We start from the raw sequence: 20,117 nt of genomic DNA, 5'->3' as shown, positions 1-20,117 counted from the left end.
TTTCTTTAAAGAATAAAGGGTACAATTTTGATTATCTTTTAAAAGAAATTTAAATTTTTTTTGGTTAAACCTTTCTTTTTGAGGTTTTTCACCTGCCCACTGCCTACTGCCAATTTTCAATAAATAAATAATGAAATGACTATCAAATGGCTGTTCATTGAGTGAAATCCAGTTGGAATGTAGAGGACTATCCTTTTCAAGTGGGGAATTGCACAAGAAACCACATTAATACTTGACAGATGCACTTCGTTCTATGTTCAAATTTATTTCAAACCTTTTCATAGCAGATGATGCAAGTAAACCGCAATCCAAGTACGAGACTCTCACCCTCTCTGTCCCAATAGATTTGTCACCAGTCGAGTTACCTGTGACCAATCTGAAGCTTTTTCAATGTGCAAACAGAAACCTTATGTTAGGTTTAAACACCAAACATTTTATGCAGAACCTTTTACAAAAAAGACACAGAAAATTTTGTAGATTTCTTAAAGGGGAGGTGATCAGAGACTGTTCAGTTAAAATTCTCCAAACCACCTAAAAAAAGTCTCCCCGCTCTACCAAGCTTTATTAAGAAAACGCCCGGGCTACAATGTGGTTTCCGACTGCTAAGGGGAGGGAAAAGGTGAAGCCATCAACCAAAGGGAGGGTTGAAACCCAGTCGGTACCAAATTCTGCTACATCATCTATCATGAGATAAAGCTTTCACTCCTTTCTCCGGTTTTAGTGATGTTTTTCCCCCGTGTTTTTCCTTCCCCGCCCTGAGCAGCCAGCACTCCCATCTGCACACACTAAAAACAAGCTTAAAAAGACAGCAAGTAAAACATTTCAAACTTTGGTAATACAAGTAAAAGGGAATATGCAAATGTGTAAATAGAATGTAAAGTATAAATGATTAAAGAGAAAAACTTGCAATTAATCCAAATTTCCCCCCTGTTATTCACTTTAAGTATTTATTTTTCATTCAGTGTCACTTCTTTTAATTTTAACTATGAAAAAATGTTTTAGCGTAAAGGGAACTCAAAAGGTATTTTAAAACTGGGGGGGTTACTTTTAATGTCTTTGGGAAAATTAGGAAAAAAGTCGGAAAATGCAAAGAGATTTCACCTCTGCGCTGTCTTCATCATCTTTGGGTATTTTTCAGGGGGGCATGGGGGCATGCTTTTTCTGCTTTTTATGGGTTAATTTTTCTGTGGTAATTAGTCTTTTAACAGTCTCTAATACTGGAATAAACAACATCCACTAAGGTTTTAGATGGCGGCAAATAAAGCTTAAGACATTAAAATAAAAGCCCCAAATTGTTTGTATTTCCCAAAAATTTCCCCCAAATCCACCCCACTTTTTTGTGTCAATCCAAATTCTTTCATTTTGTGTTAAAGAGGGGGAAGGCCTCAAGGGCCTTTGGAGGCTCCCATTGCAGGGGTGTTTTTGGGGGAAAAAAGGGCAACACTGATCTCAAAAATAGAGCACACACCCCCCCTTTTTCAGCAAACAACATTTCAACGGCAATAGGTTCTAAACCCATCGGAGGTACGCAATTTTTTCAGGGACGGCGGAGAAGCCTTGTTCGTTTTTTTTCCCCAGCCTCTGGACGTTATAAGGGATGTATTTTGATTCGTCTACTTTTTTATTTAGAGTACACCACCAGCATAAAAAAGTTTTAAAATCCTGCAGAAACTTGATTGGCTGTTATAACTCATCAGGAACCCCTCGGGGGAAACACCAATGTATAAATATAATAGGTCATTCCACTCCATGCTTTTTCAGTGCCCTCCTCCTTCATATGCTCTGTGTGAGGTAAAAGCTTTTTGCAGTCGTTAAAAAATCTCATTGTGAGTGATGTAACAAAACATAAAATAAAAGTGACACAGCACATAATCCCGTGGTGTTACAGGAAGTTTGTCAAACAATTTGTCATCTCCACACACCACCAGATGTCGTGGGGAATTGAGTTTTTTTTTAAAAAGGTGGAACCTAAAAATACTTGACATTGTGTTTATTTAGTGGCCTTTTTTCGGCCCACCCTCCGTTTACACGGGGTGAAATTTGCCACAGCTACTTTTTTCAAAAAGATTGGTTTCTTTTTTCCTGTGGCGGGGTAGTGTTACCCCCAAAAGGGTGAAATTTATCGGGGGCTGTATATTTCTTTATATTTAGAAGACATTGAGGAGTTATTAGCGGGAACCCCGTAACACGGTTCCAGCTCCCATACACCAAGAAAATCATTAGACATTTTTTTAGCTGCTTGTTTTTCCATTTAAAAGCCATTTGTTTGTTTGCCCAGGATTCCAGTGATATTGAAAAAATTCATCTTTTTTAAGCGGCCATTAAATTTTTGAATTTTTATTGTTCACCTTGGGGCAAAGTAAGAATCCCTTGTATCTCTCTCCTTCTTGTGAAAATTTTTACGGGGACAAAATAAAAAGGCCAACGGGATCTTCCACAGACCGTGCACATAAAATGAGGAAGAACACCCCTTCCTTCTAAAGGGTTTTGCTGGGATTTTATTTCAAGTGAAAACTTTGGGGCAGGGGTTAACAGTGAACCCCTTTAAATTCACTCATCCTTTTAGAAAAGGTTCCATCCATTACCCTTTTTCCCTGCCAGGGGTTCTAAATCTCCCCCCCCCCAACCCCCATTATGAGTTCTTTGAACACCAGGAAATGGGAAAAAATCAAAAAGTCCAATTCCGGGGTCATTTTTTAAAATCTTTCGAAATTTTTTTAAAAGGAATAGCACCAAACTGTTATCTGTAGGTTATACAAGATAGACGTCCCTTTTACAAATAGCGGATTTTGAGGCAAAAAGAATCCTTGTCGAGCGAGAGCTAAAAACAAAACTTATGAATAATCGAAAACATCCTAGGTTAAAACTTAAAAAGGTTTTTCTATGGATAATTTTTTTACACAAGGGTTTTTTCCTATGCCTCCGGCAGAGTTGTTAAACCCCTCCCCATTTGAGAGGTTGTATGCAAAAAAAAATAAAAACCCCCTTTTTACGAGGATTCCTTGGGGGTCGGTAAAGGGCCAAATTTGTTTCTAAACGGGTCCACATAGAATTATAGAGTGCTAACAGTAGGTAAGGTTCCACAAATAATTTTAAGAAAGTGTTTTTACTTATTACTATCTGATCTAACTTCATTTCTTGCAACCCATTTAGAAAACAAATCTATTATAACCCAAACAAATTGAAAGGATAAATGGTTTGGGGGAAAGCCATTTTTTGGGTCTTAAAATTTCTTGAAATTATTTTAGCACATACTAGACATCTTTACAAAAGTTTTTGAAAAAATTAAATCCATATGTGTATAATGTGCCAATGCTCAATCAACCCTACCCCCCCCCCGGGTTTGAGACATGATAAAATCATGAAATATAGAAGCTCATTCAAAAAAATTTTTTATTTTATTGGAAGGGGGGGTTTTTATGTTTGGCACATAAGGTGCCTTTTTGGGTTTTTAAGTATTTTCTGATTAAAAATTTGTTTCGTTGAATGTCATCCCCATTTCACATGTTTTTAATAAGAAATGTTATGTTTAATACAATGTTACGATGAAATTAGGACAGCAACTAACAATTATTTTGTAAATCGATCAGTCTATCGTTAATTCTTTCGATTAATTGGTTAGCCAAAAGTTCTGTAAAGAAGATTACTAATGACATTAAACCAGGTGAAACCAAAACATCTCCTCCTGAAGAGCTCCTTGACAGACAAAAACATTATATAATCGTATTTGCAAAATGTTTATAAATTTATTTTACAGTTTTGGTATGATTACTGATCCAAGTGGGTTACTCTTTCGGGGAAAGCCAGATTTGACATGTATATTATGTGTTAGAGTCTCTATACTCCATTTAATGATGAATCACTAAATTTGTTTACGAATATCTAAATAAACAATGAATATGATTCATGTTTTCAGCCACAGATAAAATACATGAGATGGGCAACACAGAGTAACTACAGCCCAGATGTTCAACTTTCATAGTGAAGTTATTATTTTTAATGAAGCATAGTAGGTAAAAATATAAGAGTGGGGTTTAACTCTGCACGATTCTATATATTCAGAAGAAAGTACTGTATTTACCGTCTGTCTCAGTTGTTCAAATAAAATCATTTACAAAGTGGAAAACAGTCCTAATTCCACATTCATCAGAGCCGGTGATACTCCAACATTGATAAACAGCATCTAGTTAGTGTAGTGCTTAAAAATGTTTATTAATGTAGCAAAATGCTCCTTTTCTCTTTAAACAATGAATTCCTCTCATCAGTACTGATGCTCATATCAAGCATAAAAAAAAGAAAGGCATGCATAATGCATAGTACCAATGACACCAGACCAATAGTGTCCCTACCAGGGATGGGATGCCCAGCCTCTGTCTAAGCAAAGCATAGAGCATCCCTGCCTAAGAGGTTAACTGGACATTCAGGTAAAGTCAATACAGACAGCCGGCAGGAGAGTCCTTCAGGGTCTCTCAACCACACAAGCTGGATCTCCTGCACAGCCTTTAAATGACCTTGAGCTAATCGGACTATGACAGTCTCAGGTCCTTGGCCAGCACCTGGAATTTGTTGTTTAACAGTTGTTCTGCATGCACCACTGTCACACAGGAAAACTGTTGGGGTGCTATTCACATGTATAGTTAATACAACTAATCCTTATTTGTGCATATTAATTATGTTTTTGATAAAAATGCTTTGGCTAAAATGCCATCAGAAGGCTGATAAATAGAGAGGAAAAAGGAACAAGAACAGAGGGACAGAACCTAGAACAAATAATGAATGTCTATTCTATTAACATTTCTCTATCTGTAGAATGGGACTGTTTTATAGGTTTTCTTGTCAGGGGGGGGGACCCCTGCCCATCCATGCCCAGGGCCCCAAATTTCCTAAATCTGCCCCTGCCTATAGACCATCATGACAGGAAAAAATGGATTTTCAGCTGGCCCCTGACCCGCCAAAGGATTTGGCAGCTCAATTAAAGGAAACACTCAATTTCAGGTTTGGGTTCAGGGGCTGGCAGTGGGGAGATTAAGCCTCCCCCCATATCTTTTGACCAAGCCCCCACAGGTCCCCCAGAACGGGTAACCCTTGTGGAGGTGCTGGGCATAGGAGAATAAACCGGTGGATTTTCAACTTTAGGAGCTGGCAAGACTGGGGCTGAAGCAGAAGCAGCAGCAGCACCAAGTTCATTTGGGTCTTGCTGTAAAGCTGCTTCTGCAGCTGCTTGTGCTTGCTGTAATAATGCTTTTCTAACATCTTCCTGTGTCCAGGTTCTGTATACCATTACTGTGGCTAGTTGTTGGGCATTCCCCTCAACCTGGCCTGCTAAGGGGTTTGGTAATTCTATTAAAGGAAGCGTGAGGACTGCTCCTTCACCTTCCAGGTTCACAGGCATCACTCGGGGTGTCCGTGGAGACAGAATGTCATTAAATGTTGTCGCTAAAGTTTTTGACCAATCCCCTACAGAACCTTTGGACCTAGTAATATATCCCTGGGAGGTATCAGTTTGTGGAGAAGCTGCTTGAGGAGGGGCTGTGTTCAATGGTGCTTCTACATGTTGTGGGGGAGTGTATCGTGGAGGATCCCCCGTGGGTGAGAGAGCTGAGGGAACGGCTGCAGCGGCAGCACCTCCCATTGATGGGAGATTATGTATTTGATGTATCAGGTTAGAATAGGGCCCTGCGTACTCATCATCCTCCTTTCTATGAAACATAACTGATCTTTCCTTTTCCTTTTTTCTTTCTTCACTTTCCCTTTCTTCCTTTTCTTTCTCTTTTCTTTGTCTCTCCCCCCTGTCTCTCTTAGCTCTACGCTCTCCCTGTTCTCTCTGTTCTGCCAATTTCATCCAGACCATGGTTTGCATGTAACCTTCTTTTGCCATCAAAGTGTCTTTATTTTTGCTTTTTGTTTTTATTTTTTGTTGCAAATCTTTTATGTTTGTGGTGCTCAATTTGCCATTAAAACCGTAGTTTTTATCCAGTGACACAATGGCTCTAACGCTGATGGGTCATCATTTTCGACTGCTTTCCAATCTTTGCACTGGAGTTCCTCTAATAACTTCTGTTTTTCTTTACTTTGCCCTTTTCCCATTTTGAACTAAATTTGGGCCCAGTGGGTTTTCAACACCTGTCGTGTTCTAAACACTGGGGCTTCAGACAAGATGGTGATCAACTACTTTTTGTGGTAAAACTCACTTCAACCTTTACAGGTGGAGTTTTCTTGTCTACAAACATCCACAAAAGCTCACCATTTAACCCTTGTCTTTTTGGTATGAAATACAGATATCTAGTGATATCTATATTTCCTTTCACACACACACACTCACACACACACACACACACTGCGCAGTTAACTTTTACTTTATTTTAAACACAGAGGACGCCGCCATCCTACGCAGAATTTAACTAGTTTACAACTCGGGGAACCTGCCCTTACAAACTAGGGGAGCCTGCCCTCCCGCGGACTTTAACTGTTTTAAAATTTCTGTTTTACCTGATAGAGTCTAGAATTGTCAGGGTTTTAGTACAAAAGGGGGACCTCGTTACCCCATGCGGAATTTAACTATTTAAGATAGAGGACACCGCCGTCCTTCACGAGGTTTAAACTGTTTGCAAAGGGGAATCTCGTGACCCCACGCTGAGAGGACTTCGCTGTCCTTCACTTCTATCTTTTTTTTTTATTTTTTTTTTTTTATTATTATATTTTTATAAATTTTTTATATTTTTATATATTTTTCTTCCAATAATTCACTCACTCCTTATTAAAAGAAAAACTACTCACAATTCTCTGCGTCCTCGAAATGCTTCAACCGTCGGACCCCAGCCTGTAAGGGAGAGACCAGTCCCGTAAAGGGTCTCTTTGCTGCGGCCGCAGGCTTATCTGGGTCTCACTTACCTGCTGGGGGTCGTCGGGTATCTTGCAATCCGGCTCGAAGGACCAATTAATGTTAGGTTTAAACACCAAACATTTTATGCAGTAACCTGTACAAATAAAGACACAGAGAATTTTAGTATGATTTACTTGCAAGGAGAGTGATCAGAGACTGTTCAGTTACAATTCTCCAAACCACTCTGAAAAAGTCTCCGCTCTACCAAGCTTTTATTAAGGAAACGCCCTGGCTACAATGTGGTTCCGACTGCTAAGGGGGAGGGGGAAGGGTGAAGCCAGTCGGAACCAGAAGGGAGGGGTGAAACCCAGTCGGTACCAGAAGTTCTGCATCACATCATACAATATCATGAGATAAGAGCTTTCACTCCTTTCTCCGGTGTTAGTGAGTGCATTTCCCCGTGTTTTCTCCTTGCTGACCTTGAGCAGCCAGCACTCCATCTGCACACACTAATAACAAGCATTAGAAAGACAGCAAGTGAAACATTTCAACACTTTGTGTAATACAAGTATACAGGAATATGCAAATGTGTAAATATGAATGTATAAGTATAATATGATTAAAGTAGAATAACTTGTACAATTAATCCAACACCTTAAAACCGCAGAAAAGCTTGAAAAGTGTAGTTCTTTTAGATATTTTAAATGTCTACATGATTTAAAGTGAGAATTGTATTTATTAACTTAGGAATTCCTTAAATGAAGGGACAAACAAAACAAAAATTTTTTTTACAAAACCCAAATCCTTCGAAATGTTAAAGATGGCAGAGTGAAGTTAAGCAGAGGAAGCTTTCACTGTCAGCCTGAGCCTGTCATCTGACTCTGTAGTTATGTTTACATGCGTAGAAAGTCTTTGATCTGATTGAAATATATAATTGCTTAAAAAAAGGGAATCAAAATACAATAATAGACTTAAAATAAAATAATCTTTTGTTTTCTTTCACCAGGCTTTATTCATAATAGAAGCACTCTGACATCCATGGTTTTAAAATTTGCCTAAAGCAGCAGAATCTGTTATATACTTCGCACAGCTGCAACTGTTCTGACTGCTCCAAACACCAAGAATGGACCGTGGCAGGTTCTGAGAGTGGTTGAGGTGATAATGATAATGATTAACTTACATACCCAACAACTGTTCACTGTCAGCTAAAGACATGTTTTAGAGTCTCTATGCTCCAGTAAAAAATCGATTACTGCATTACTTTAAATTATTTTAATAATCGATTAATCACGATTAATCCAATTGTTTCAGCCCTGGTAGATTTATTGAAGCCAACCAACAAGTTATTGAATGACATCAGCGACTCGGTAAAACCTGCTGACAATAAAGTCAATGGCTGTTTCTTAATTCACTAGAAGTAGTACGGACTCACTACTAATTCACTAGTGCGGACTCGTGTCCTCACCAAGTATGTTCTTGAGAAGAACAGTGCATGTTGGGACAGCTGTCGATCTCAAGAACGGACAACTCTTTTCTGATGCATAACCATAAATAGGGAGAGGCGGGAACAACGTCCGTGGACTTTGTCTCTTCTCGGTCTGCTTTTCTTGTGAATTGAAACAGTACTACGGCTGAGGTTGATGATGCTTCACAAATACATGAGCACATGAGAACGCACAAGTGCACATATTGAGAAACGGCCAATGTTTGGTTCTACAGTTTGCTTTGAGGCTCTAACGGGTTCTGTCCAGTTGTTGCATTAAGCTCAGTTATTGCTCTTTGCTCGTTTTGGTAATGCTTAACAAGTCAGTATTAGAACATTACTATTGCCCCATTTACACCACCCTTCTGAAAAGGATCCATCCCGAGTTATGACCGAGCTTGGATCAGTTAACCGTGCTTTGTTCTTACAACCATTTACACATCACGCTAGCACTTTTCCTCGTCTCCTATTGGTGGTCCACGATACTACAGCTCTCAAGGCAGGAATTATGCAAACAAAAATAGCTGCTCCCAAAATATTCAGGAACTCATGTGCCTGGATAGCGTCTTCCACCAAAATTTCAATGAGAGCCTCAGTCTAGGCATCATCCCAGGTCACACCACGCTCTTTGATGCCATTTATTGTTAATAGGCTGAGAGGACGTTCATGTTGTGGACAGATTAAGAGATCTGTGAATTACAAAGCCGGACACGAAAGAAACCTGTGAAATGAATCGGTGACTTTAAATGGGAGATGACACGGTCTGCTCATTTACACTCAACAGTTATCTCAAAAGTGTATTGTGAATAGGGCTGAAGACCTTTTTTTTTTATAAGGAAGGCTGTCACCACACAACCAAGAGGAGTAGGCCCCACTTAATGTTTAAAATGTTTTAGGACGCTAAGATAAAAAATAAACTGATAAAAATAGCTAGATGCTAGCCCTTATGCACAGAGCCTGCTTGAAGTCTGTTCCCAGTGCAACTATTATTTAGAATGGTTACCATTATTACTATAATTATTATAGTGGCTTTAAAGGAATCTTGAGCAGAGCAGCCAACATTTGAGACACATTTGCATGTGCAATACGTGAACAGCTTTGTAATGAAAATGTTTCCCATTCATAAAAGTACATTTACAGATCGGCGCTTCATTTGTATCTATTTAAGCTCTTTTTCAGTGTTGCTGTCATGGGGGTGTTTTAGGCTGACTGTTTAATACCCAACAGAACCTCCTATTACATTGAGGGGTAGTTAGATCATGAATTGCCTCAGAAACACATGGTTCCTTTGTGCCCTTCTGTGGCTCTGGATAATACAAACCAGCTAGTAAATTTAATTAGAAATGTAATGATGATACAATGATTTTAAATGCAGCTTCAGTAAATTTCTAATCACAGCTGATAGTTATGGTTGTCAGCGTTGGCATGCTCTGTTGGTTCAGGGAGCAGTACATTATAATCTCCCACATGATGAATTTCTAATGCATGAGACAGTTAATTTTATAATAATCTGAAAGTCCATTTATTTTAGTTACTCTTTTCACTTATCATGTAGCTTTAGTACAAACAGACTCATGTTTTTAACCCCCAATAGAATACATATTCTATTACATCATTACTGTAGTTAATGATGGAATGATGCATTTTAACAGAATGAGACAAATTCAGATATAAATGATTCCTATCAGAGAGGATCAGATTCTTCTTTCTGATTTTTTCCCCCTTTATACTTCTAATAAATCTTGAATGTGATAAATGGGGCCCCAATTATAGCTGAGCAATTAAGAAATAACAATATGTATTACGATAAGACCCTGATCCGTAGCAGTAAAGAATATCTCTGATAGAATATTTTGTAATGGGTTCTGATCCAGAGACGCACAGCGTTCTCAGGGTTTAGACATATTAAAGGATTGTGCTTCTTAACCTCAGCCACGCTAAGGAAGGTTGGCTTTTGGCCGAACCTATTTTTAAAGTCAAAATTATGCATTTAAATAGGTTATGGTACTAGTTAATAATCAGACTTTTCCCCCCGGTCCTCATTTAAAATAAATAAACAAAAAACAAATTAATAATTAGCAACATCCACTGATACAGCTCATGTTGTGCTGATTTTTTTCCCCAGCCCTTCCCTCTCTACCTCTTCATTTAATAAAACAACATTAAAGACATGCCACTAAGTAACCAGTGTGCAGTGTACATAAAACTATAACTAACTCAACATGCTAGCATTAATGTCCAAACCACTGGCAGCAAATGTTATGCTCCCCAAATTTAAAATCTCCTTTATTGAAAATGTAAAACCTTGCCAATGATAGAGGGGAATTCATGATTGTATTTTTTTTAGACACATAGTAGGAGAGCAAGGCGTTGAGATGATTAATAGAGGAATAAAGTTAATAAATCTATAACGGTGTGAGATTAAACTTTGATTCTGTACGGCACATTTCATGGAAAATTACAACATCTTGTGATTTGGCATGAAAAGAAGATAAAGTCTTCCTGTGCGATGATGATATCTTTGCATGATTTAAAATCAGTTCACCAGAGAAATTAGAACATATAAAACAGTCAAATCAGGGTTGTAAGTGTGCCGACTTCTTTTGGACCCTTTTCTGACCCAACATAAAATAAATGCTAATGTTAGCACTAATACTTGGCAAGCAAAGGGCAGTATTTTTTGGAGTAATGGCTGGTTTAGGAAAGAAAGAACAAAGATTATTATATCAGACCCACAGATCAGATGCATACAGCAACCTCGACTATTACAACGTTGTAAGCCTTAATGTAAATAGTGTTTTGTTTAATTTAGTATAATAATCATTCACTGGAAAAGCCAGCCTATAGGTTGAATACATTAAGTTTTGTAAGACTCATATTTTCAAATAAATCTTTTAATGTCAATCAAGCAAATAAGTGTTTTACATTTATGAGAAAATTGCTCTTTATGTAAATTGTGAATTAAGAAATATAGAATTTCAAATAAGTAAATGCAAAATGGGTAGAAATAGGAATGTATGGAAAAAGTGCAGATAAAGAACAACTTAGGATATATTTAAAATATGTCATCACAACATTATTAAATTAAATAATTTTTACATGTGATTCCATATTGGTATCATTTGCCCGGGGAATTGTCAGAAGGGGAACCTGCTTCCTGATAATTGGGCTATCTGCAAATGAAAGAGGCCCTTAGATGAAACCAGCGTTAATGTTCCTCAAATCCGAGACATGTTTGTCCAGATTCCAATGCTGCTTCATGTTCAATTTCTCTGTCAATAATTATTCATTCACCTCTAGATGGGCCCCAATTTGAAGCTAATATAAAGCTTTAAGAAATTAACAACTTCACAACTCATCTAAGCTTTAAAGGGCCTATCTAATGTAAAATCAACTTTTTTTTTTTAGCATTTAATAGGTTATGATGATGTCGCTTTATCAAAATCTAATAGGTATTTTACTTGATCTATTCATATCTGTATAGTCCTCACAAATGCTGCTTACTGAGCAACAGGCCCTCCCTGTTCTGGAACGACTGGCCATGACAGGTCTGCGTCACGCTGACATTAGCCCCATTTAGACTACCTCTGAAACCCATCCGTGCTGAGTTCAGACCGAGCTTGGATCAGTTAACAGTGCAATGCTTGGTTCCTTACGACCGTTTGCACACCACGTTAGCGCGGTTGCTCGCCTCCTGGTGACAATCTACAGTACTACTGCTCTCTAGAGGCAAACAAGCAAAGCAACATGGCGGCGCCCGTAACATTCAGCAAGTTTGGTTATCATTGTGATATTTTGTTTGTTCGTTTGTTGAGTCAGGCAAAAAAGGCTGCCTTTAGTGAATTTACTTCACGGAGTCGACTTTTGGGAAGTGGAAACGAAAAAACGATAGTCTAATCAGGGCTTACAGACGCAGGAAACCACGACAGACGTTGTTGAATCATCACCAGTATTTTGATGAATGTCTAAAATCTCATGATTACGGAGGCCGACTGTAAGGAAATGACGCTATCTACTCATTTGCTCTTTATCTGAGAACCGAGCCAGAACTGATCCGCGCCGAGCCCTACTGATGAACTAGTTGCAGTTCAGCGCGGTTCAGTTGTGTGTCTCATACATATTTACATTCACCAGTTATCTCGGACCGATCTCGGCACGGTTTCAAAAGAGTAGTTTAAATGGGGCTATTGTCTGTCCCTTTTAGGAAGCACCTTCTTTAAATATGGTGTGTCTGACCATGTCCCGGGCTCAAATCCAGGTTGGATTCTAAGCCATCAGTGTACTCTTACCAATGGTGTCAAAGGTACACACATTTGTTACTTAAGTAGAAGTTAAAGTTGAAGTTTCAACTTGACCTCTTTACTCAAATAAAAGTGAAAAGTATGTGCTCCAAAAACTACTTGAAGTATAAAGTAACCTTTAACAAAAACAGCCAGATGCCACTATATGAATTGAAAGCTTAATTTTTGACTATTTTGAAAAATTCTTTGAGATAGGGCCAAGGATGAGGGAGGTCTTGTTGGTCTCCATCTCCCGATACGTTCTCGCCTTTCAGAATTTTCAACATCTTTTTCTGAACACCTGCTTTCTTCTGATCATTTCCTTTGGCGTCAGCACAAGTTTGACGAAAGGCTAACCAATGAGTGTTTGCGTTATATGACTCATCCAATTACACTCGTTTTCACTAGATGTGGAAGAAGCCGATGACCTGCATTGGATGACGCACATGATGTGAAATATTTATAAACATAAAACAGAAGCCATGAGTAACGAGTAACGTTTGTTTTAATAATGTAAGGAATAGAAAGTACAGATACTTGTGTAAAAATGTAATGAGTAGAAGTCAGAAATAGGAAGAAAAATAAGAAAAGAAGAAAAATAACTAATGGAGTAAAGTATAGATACGTAAAAAGTGTACTTAAGTACAGAAGTATTTGTACTTCGTTACTTGACACATCTGACCCTTACACATTGTAGAATATAACTACTTTAAAAACAATCTGGATGCCCAAAAAACAAAAGTAAAGCCAGTTTAAAAATTTTAAAATACATACAAGTTCTTTTGGTCTGACTTCCATGGTACACTGAGCACAGATCAAAAAGCTTCTAGCTCCTGATGCAGTGGAAATTACCGGTTAGGCCCCAGAACGTGAGCCCCTCGCTGTACTTCTGCACCATTGCTTCCCTTCTGCATCATCCCTGTGCTTATGTAGCTATAGTTGTTAAAAGTTTCTCTTAGCCAAGATAAAAACACTTCATTTGTTCGCTCTTTTTTTCTCCACTTTTAAAGTAATGGACCTGTTTTGTTACACACTATAAGAAGTCATAAATTACTCATTAAAAGATGAGTGAACCTCAAATCAGTTAGGAATATGTGAGAAACAGTGTTAGGAATAGATAGAATGAAATGCAGGAGTTACATTCATTTTAAAGGGGTGGCTTGGGCGGCGATGTAATTCTGTTAATTATACAAAAAAAATATAAAGACGTGAAAGATCACTGATCTGCAAGAAAAGCTAAATATAATTTAGTGTTTTTCATAGATCCTTATAAAGGATCCTGATGATTCAATAGGGGCTGGCTTATAGCGGAAAATTCTCCATCTTTTATTGAAAAAAGGATTACACCTACTTAAACATTTATTCTACAGACTTGGTTCTTGGGATCTTCAGGTAACTGGCTAAATAGAACATGGATCCCACACTTGATGTCACATAATTTTTCCTCCCTTTTTGCATTTTAATTTAGAAGCGATATGCAGGCGTAACAAAGGTCATTATACCTGTTATGAGTTGTTGCAGGTACAAAGGCTGATCCCACTGAGAATCTAATTACTATTCAGCTTTTATTTCATCACACTGCAGCAAAAAGATATGAACGATAGAGAGGAGAAGACTTAATTTCCCCTAGGCTGATATAATACCAGTGTCATTTATATTGAGCACAGCCTGGGACTTTCCACCCAGAGAGAAGACTTAAAGACCAATTTGTTCATTTTTCAAAAATGACATTTTATAGAAGTTCAATATCTGCAACCTTGACTTTTAAATAAAAGATTTTAAAGATGTTGATGGTGGCTGCAATTTGGCTGTCCTCACTAATAAGAGACAAAGTATCCCCAGCGGGTTGGCTGTTACCTAGCAAATTTACAGAGCATATTAATGTTGATTATTCTCTTTTAAATAAGGAATAAGAATCCATTTTTCTTGAGTGTTTCCACCTGTAATGGATTCTGTGGTGGAGTCTAAGAGTCTAAGACCTCCCAGTTATTGTGTAAAATGTCGGCTTTTTGATTTCAGATTGTCTTAAATGTGCATCAATGAAAAACATTTTTTCAGGAAATATTAGATGTTTCCAGTAAGTATTGGATATAGCGCATATTTCTGACATTATTATAATATAATTATCCCCGATTTCTTTGAACTAATTTGTCAATTATTTCTATATTTACAACAAACCCTTTTGAATTGATGGATGGATGGATGAATGAATGGAAGCAACAGGATCAAGAATTAAAGCTGGAAATACAAAAATGTTTTCTATTTTTGTTTTTTTTTTCCGCATCCTGTCCAGATTCTGTGGGTTGCTGTATTAATCAGACATGCTTTAAAAAATTGCATTCAAATACCACTCTACACAGCTCAAACTAATTACTCTTTCTGTGTACTCCTTGTTAATACTGATGCTGTTAGCATTAAATGCCTAAAGAGGGGCCTAGAAACGTGTCTGTTCCTTTCACATTAGCGGAGCTTTGATTTGATTACTCGCTGCAGAGCATTAGCTCAGCCCTGACCGAGCCTTTATTGTGCACCATTCAAACTCGCTCACTGCTTCTTCTGCCTCTAATATAAATTTAGCTGGGCGAAACGCTCAGCGAGTGCAGTTTTGACGTCTTATGTAGGTAATTTCTTCGTTGGCAATGTGTGATGAGTGATTTGGTTTTGTGGAAAAGGGAACTGCAGTTTTATTATTCATGCTCCCGACAGAGATTGGAGATTCGGTGCATTAAGGCATGACGTTGTCATTTCCCCTCCTCACAGAAGTGTGATTCCCTCTCCCACTTAATTGAAATCAAAATGAACATTTGACATTCGGTCTGTACTGCCTTTTGAGCCTCAGAAATCTTGTTAATGTTCATCCTTGGAGGGCCCATTTTCACTTTAAAAGCATTTGATTTGACCTCCTAGCTGCTTTTCTATTTGAGCGTCCCCGCTTAGGATTTATTAAGTTTTTTTCTTGCTATTTGATTACAAAAGTGGCTTTTCTAACTTCAGATTTAATGCAGTCTGGCGCCACAAAATGGACCTAACCCACACGTAATTTCTCTACAGTACAACAGCTAAACACATAAGGTGAGTAGCGTGAAATTGACCTAGGGAGAGGAGCAGTGCATGCCTGTTCTGTTGGAAGATTGTTATTCAGAGAATCCAGACTAAATGGATTTTATTTTGGACTCTCTCTGCAGAACGAGTCACATCTTAATGCCCTTACAAATATTGCCTCATGGTGGCTGCACTTTAACGGCTTCCTGATAATCATCAGTTGAGATAAAATCACATCTTTTCTTCAGAGTAGCTTATCCGTGTTTGCTGCTTCAGAGCCGTATGAAGTCCCGTATATAGCCTTATGGCGGTGTCTCTTCTGTTGATCTAATTGGATACCCTCTGTTGCCTATGATGAATCATTGCTGGACCTCCTCTCCCCTCTGAAGTACTTATTTTTTATTGAATGCATGGTTCCCCTGAAACTCTGGGCTCTGTTTTAAAACTTGTATCCTTCCCTTGGCTCCAGTCATTGATCTTTCTTTCCTCTTCTTCTTCTTGCTCTTTTTTTTTACAGCTGTGTGTGTCAGTGTCACTTTTTATTTCGGTGGCAGATTATGTCTGCTTTTATGTCTCCTGTCTCCCCAGAGAAAGGCCCCAGGTTCAGGCAGTCCCCTCCTATTTACTAGTCCAGTCCTAATTTGACAAATGAACTTTACGATCGAACGGAAAAGTAAAGCTGTGTCGGTGTTCATATAAAGGACTGATTATCCACCTCTTCTAAAAATTTATCTCCTTCATTCTTGACCTCTGTTGAGACAAAGGAAGCTCATCGGCAGCACTCAGTTTGGTGATAAACAAACAACAGTAAACAAAAAGATTTTTCGTTTCAGAGTGTAATTTCTCTTTTAAGTGAGCAGTGAGATAATTACATAAAAAAAAAAAAAAATCTTAGATGCCATCATGGAATCCAGTAAGCCGCTTGCTGATTTTTGGCAGGTAATTTGTGCCCATTTGGTGAAACTACCTCAAATATTTTTATATCTACACATTTCCATCGTTTCCATCCTTAATATTCTGATAATTCATTTTCCATGTTGTTCAATGGGACCCAAGAAGCTTTGACATATTTTTGTATATTTTTCTTGTTTTGGACATCTGCTCAGCACCCATGTATCTTGGCATGCGTCAAGAACAATAGACAAGTCTATCCTTGCAACACCCCTAGGCAATCCTTAACCTCATAATATCCACCTCATTTTGGGTAATCATCACCTATTTTGCATACCCAAATGGAAAAGCAAGCAACTTAGGAACTGTAAGCCCAAATTACATGTGCAATACATTATTTGAAAGCTAACACCCTCTAATATATAAATTAAAATTAGGTAACTGGAACACAGACCAAGCTACATCAGTTCAAACATGACTCAAAGTTGTTGTTTTTTTATTCTCGAAAATGATATGTCTTTTTTGAACAGCAGTAATAAAGACATTCTTGAGAAAAGGCAGGGTTTACTGTATTATATTTGTTCTACATCATGTCAACCACAAATGCAGAAAAATTCAGACCTCTAGCTATAACAGTTCCAGAGCTGTGGGGTTTGGAACTTTTGGTGTCAGCTTGGAGCTGCGCACAAAAATTTTATTGTTGGAATTTTATGCATTCTGAATTATTACCCTTACTTAAGGTCCACCTGGTCGCCTGCGACCCGGTGGGTTTTAAGAGGTTAACCAACAGTCCTGACGTTGCATTATAGGAATGATTAAGCTGACTCGGACTGAATCCAGATTTTGGCATAAGGAGCCAGTGCCAGTACCTAAAGAAAGGGGCATTTTCACACTTGTTGAGAAGAAACTACGCTCATTTTTCTTTGAAAGGTTTTATGTATCAGCACACAATGCCCATTTCTAAATTTGTGTACTTGTGCGATCTCATGTACTCGTGAAACTTTATCACCCTCAGCCCTAGTATTGTTCCAATTCACAAGAATTCCAGACCAAGAATGGACAAAGTCCCGGATGTTGTTCTCGCCCCTCCCTCTTTACCGAGTGGGCATCAGAGCAGACAAGTCCATTCTTAAAATTGACAGCTGTCCCAGCATGCACTGGGACAGCAGCAGCTTGCAATTGAGCACTCACAGAGAGTATTGAGTTAAAAGTTCTCTTTTCTGTTGCCGTTGTTCAATAAAAGTATGTTTTAAGATCATTTGAGGCAAGAACATTGTACTTTTAAGCGTCACTATATTGCCCGTTTACCAATTTAATGCTTAATTTTTAAAAAATATCCAAAGTTGAGAGGACCACGGCAACCAGCGGATCTCCGAGGGTAACGGCAGCCGGTTCTATTCCCAGCCGCTCTGCAGCAATAGTACCGCTGGCTCTGATGACAAGTTTTTTGTTTTATTTTGCATGTTCATTTGATTTGTGTTTATCTGACTGTCTTAAATATTATTCCTCCAATAAATGAAAAAAGTAAGAATTTATTATTATCTAGAGACTTTTAATTACAGGAGGTGAAATGCAGCTCCAGACTAGCAGAGAGTGTGGTGACGTCACAAGTACAGTACGCTTCTGTTCCAATTGAACCATGTCTACGCTTCTTCCTGAGTCCATACTTTCCTGTGTTCTTCTCAAGAACATACTTGGCGAGGATACAAATCCGTACTCACATTCTTGTTAATTGAAACACGGCATTATCAACCGTCTTTGCTAGGTTTTAATATGAATAAAGATACACAGATCTAAACTCAAGTGTGGAATAACAACAGGTTTCAGAGATTAACTTTATTAATTAAAAGATGAACAACGAAAGCCCAAGTAATAATAATTGACTAAAAAAAGCTAAGTCAACGCTTTGTCTGTGAAGGTAATATTGATGTATTAACAACTACCATGCTGTTGTCTGTTGTTATTTCATAACCAAAAGTGCATTGCATGCTATTTTAGTTGTATGTCTTATTTAATGGAAATAAAGCAAATTGCAAAAATGAGTATTTTCAGAAATAGCTGAATATCAACAGTTTTGCGCACATTTGTAATGGAGCTAATGCTAGTTTTCTACATGATGAGTCTTCTACACGTCCTCGCATTGGGTGTCTATTGACTGCTTAGATGGTCTTAAATCATAACTTTGCAGTTGGTGTAAGTGGTTCTGTATCCATTTTGCGTTGCGGTTGACCGTCTTTAGTTTGGTTTCATCTTTCTATATGATATTGGGTCTTGTAGTTCATTAGCAAGCTATCCTTGTTAAGTCTTCTTCTAATTATCTAACTTATATTGCCACTGAGGCCTTTGGAGACTAAGACAGGATAGGGTTCCACTTGTGAATAATCCTTCTCTCTGTAGAGTGATTAAATGTTTTGAAGTGTCCTTTTAACTCTAGGAGACTGATGTGCAGAAATAAAAGCTCCCTGAAAAATCTTTGAAGCTCAGAGATGTTTTCTCCTCTGAGAATCACAGCTGTATTTTTTACTGCAGCTTTATAATATAGAACATTTATTATTTCCAGATGAAAGAATGCAAACACAATTAGGATTCTTAGTCACTGACTATTTTCGACTGTCTTCTATTGTTTTTTCCATCTTGGAGATGAAGCCATGCAGTAGAGTGATCAGACTCCTTAGGAAAATTCAGCGTTGTTCTAATATCAATATGAATGCAATCATATTCATCTCTGTCTTTGAAAGATCTGAGTCAGATCATAGAAAACACTTTAAGAAACAGAGTGTGTTTCTCCACAGCCAGGACATAAAAACTGGAGTTCAGCTCATGGGAAAGAGTTCATTTCTGGGGCTGGGATATGCTTTTGTAAACAAAAACAGTATTTATTTACAACAGAAAATAAATCTTTAACTTCTATCTATAAAGTCTAGTTACAGTGATCGCTATTGCTGTGGAGCCAATATTAGCTCTTAACATCCTGTTTTAACCCTCACAGAATTTCCTCCAAAAAACAACATCTGGAAAAGAAGAAAATGTATTCATCCTGTTTTTTAATTGCTTATTTGTCTTTAGTTTAAAATCTAAACATCAAAATAAAACAGTGGTTCTTTGAAAATTATAATTAATTTACTATTTGAAAGATTTAAATTTTTCCCTTTTTTAGAATCAAAATGCCTTTTTCCTTTAACTGGGTGGAGAGTGGAACTGTCTAAGATCTCTGGTCTTGTTATACAAGAAGATCTTAAGTGTTATAAAGAAGATTTAACCTTAAAATTAATCTCTGCACTTTTTACTCCTGCTGCCAACTGGAAGCAACTTTTGCATTTGAATAGGCTAAAGTTTTTTTTTTTTTAAGTTTAAAATATGTGGGATTTCTTAATGGTTTATAGTTTTTTACTTGAATTGATGTTTCCTTCTTGTTAAGTGATCATTATATGAAAGAAGCTGCTGAATTTTTTGTCTTTATGTTTTTCTTTTTGTTTTTTTTTTCCGCAAACTATTTTAAAATACTTTGTGTATCAGTAATGTGAATATTAACCCTACAAGGAAATTGCTGACTTCTTTCTCAGCACTGTGTTAAAACTTGTAATTCATGTGGCGACAC

At 37.7% G+C, this 20,117-nt stretch overlaps 1 protein-coding gene across 1 annotated transcript in view; it reads left to right on the top strand.

Annotated features, from left to right (window-relative positions):
- The window catches only part of mrpl11 (mitochondrial ribosomal protein L11), a 125,802-nt gene that overhangs the window by 33,826 nt on the left and 71,859 nt on the right, over positions 1–20,117 (top strand). The window lies entirely within an intron of this gene.

The sequence above is a fragment of the Cyprinodon tularosa genome, unplaced genomic scaffold, assembly GCF_016077235.1.
Source record: "Cyprinodon tularosa strain WSP-4 unplaced genomic scaffold, ASM1607723v1 ctg522, whole genome shotgun sequence".
Lineage (NCBI taxonomy): Eukaryota > Metazoa > Chordata > Actinopteri > Cyprinodontiformes > Cyprinodontidae > Cyprinodon > Cyprinodon tularosa.
The sequence above is the reverse complement of the archived record's forward strand: the minus strand, read 5'-3'. Positions and strand labels throughout refer to the sequence as shown.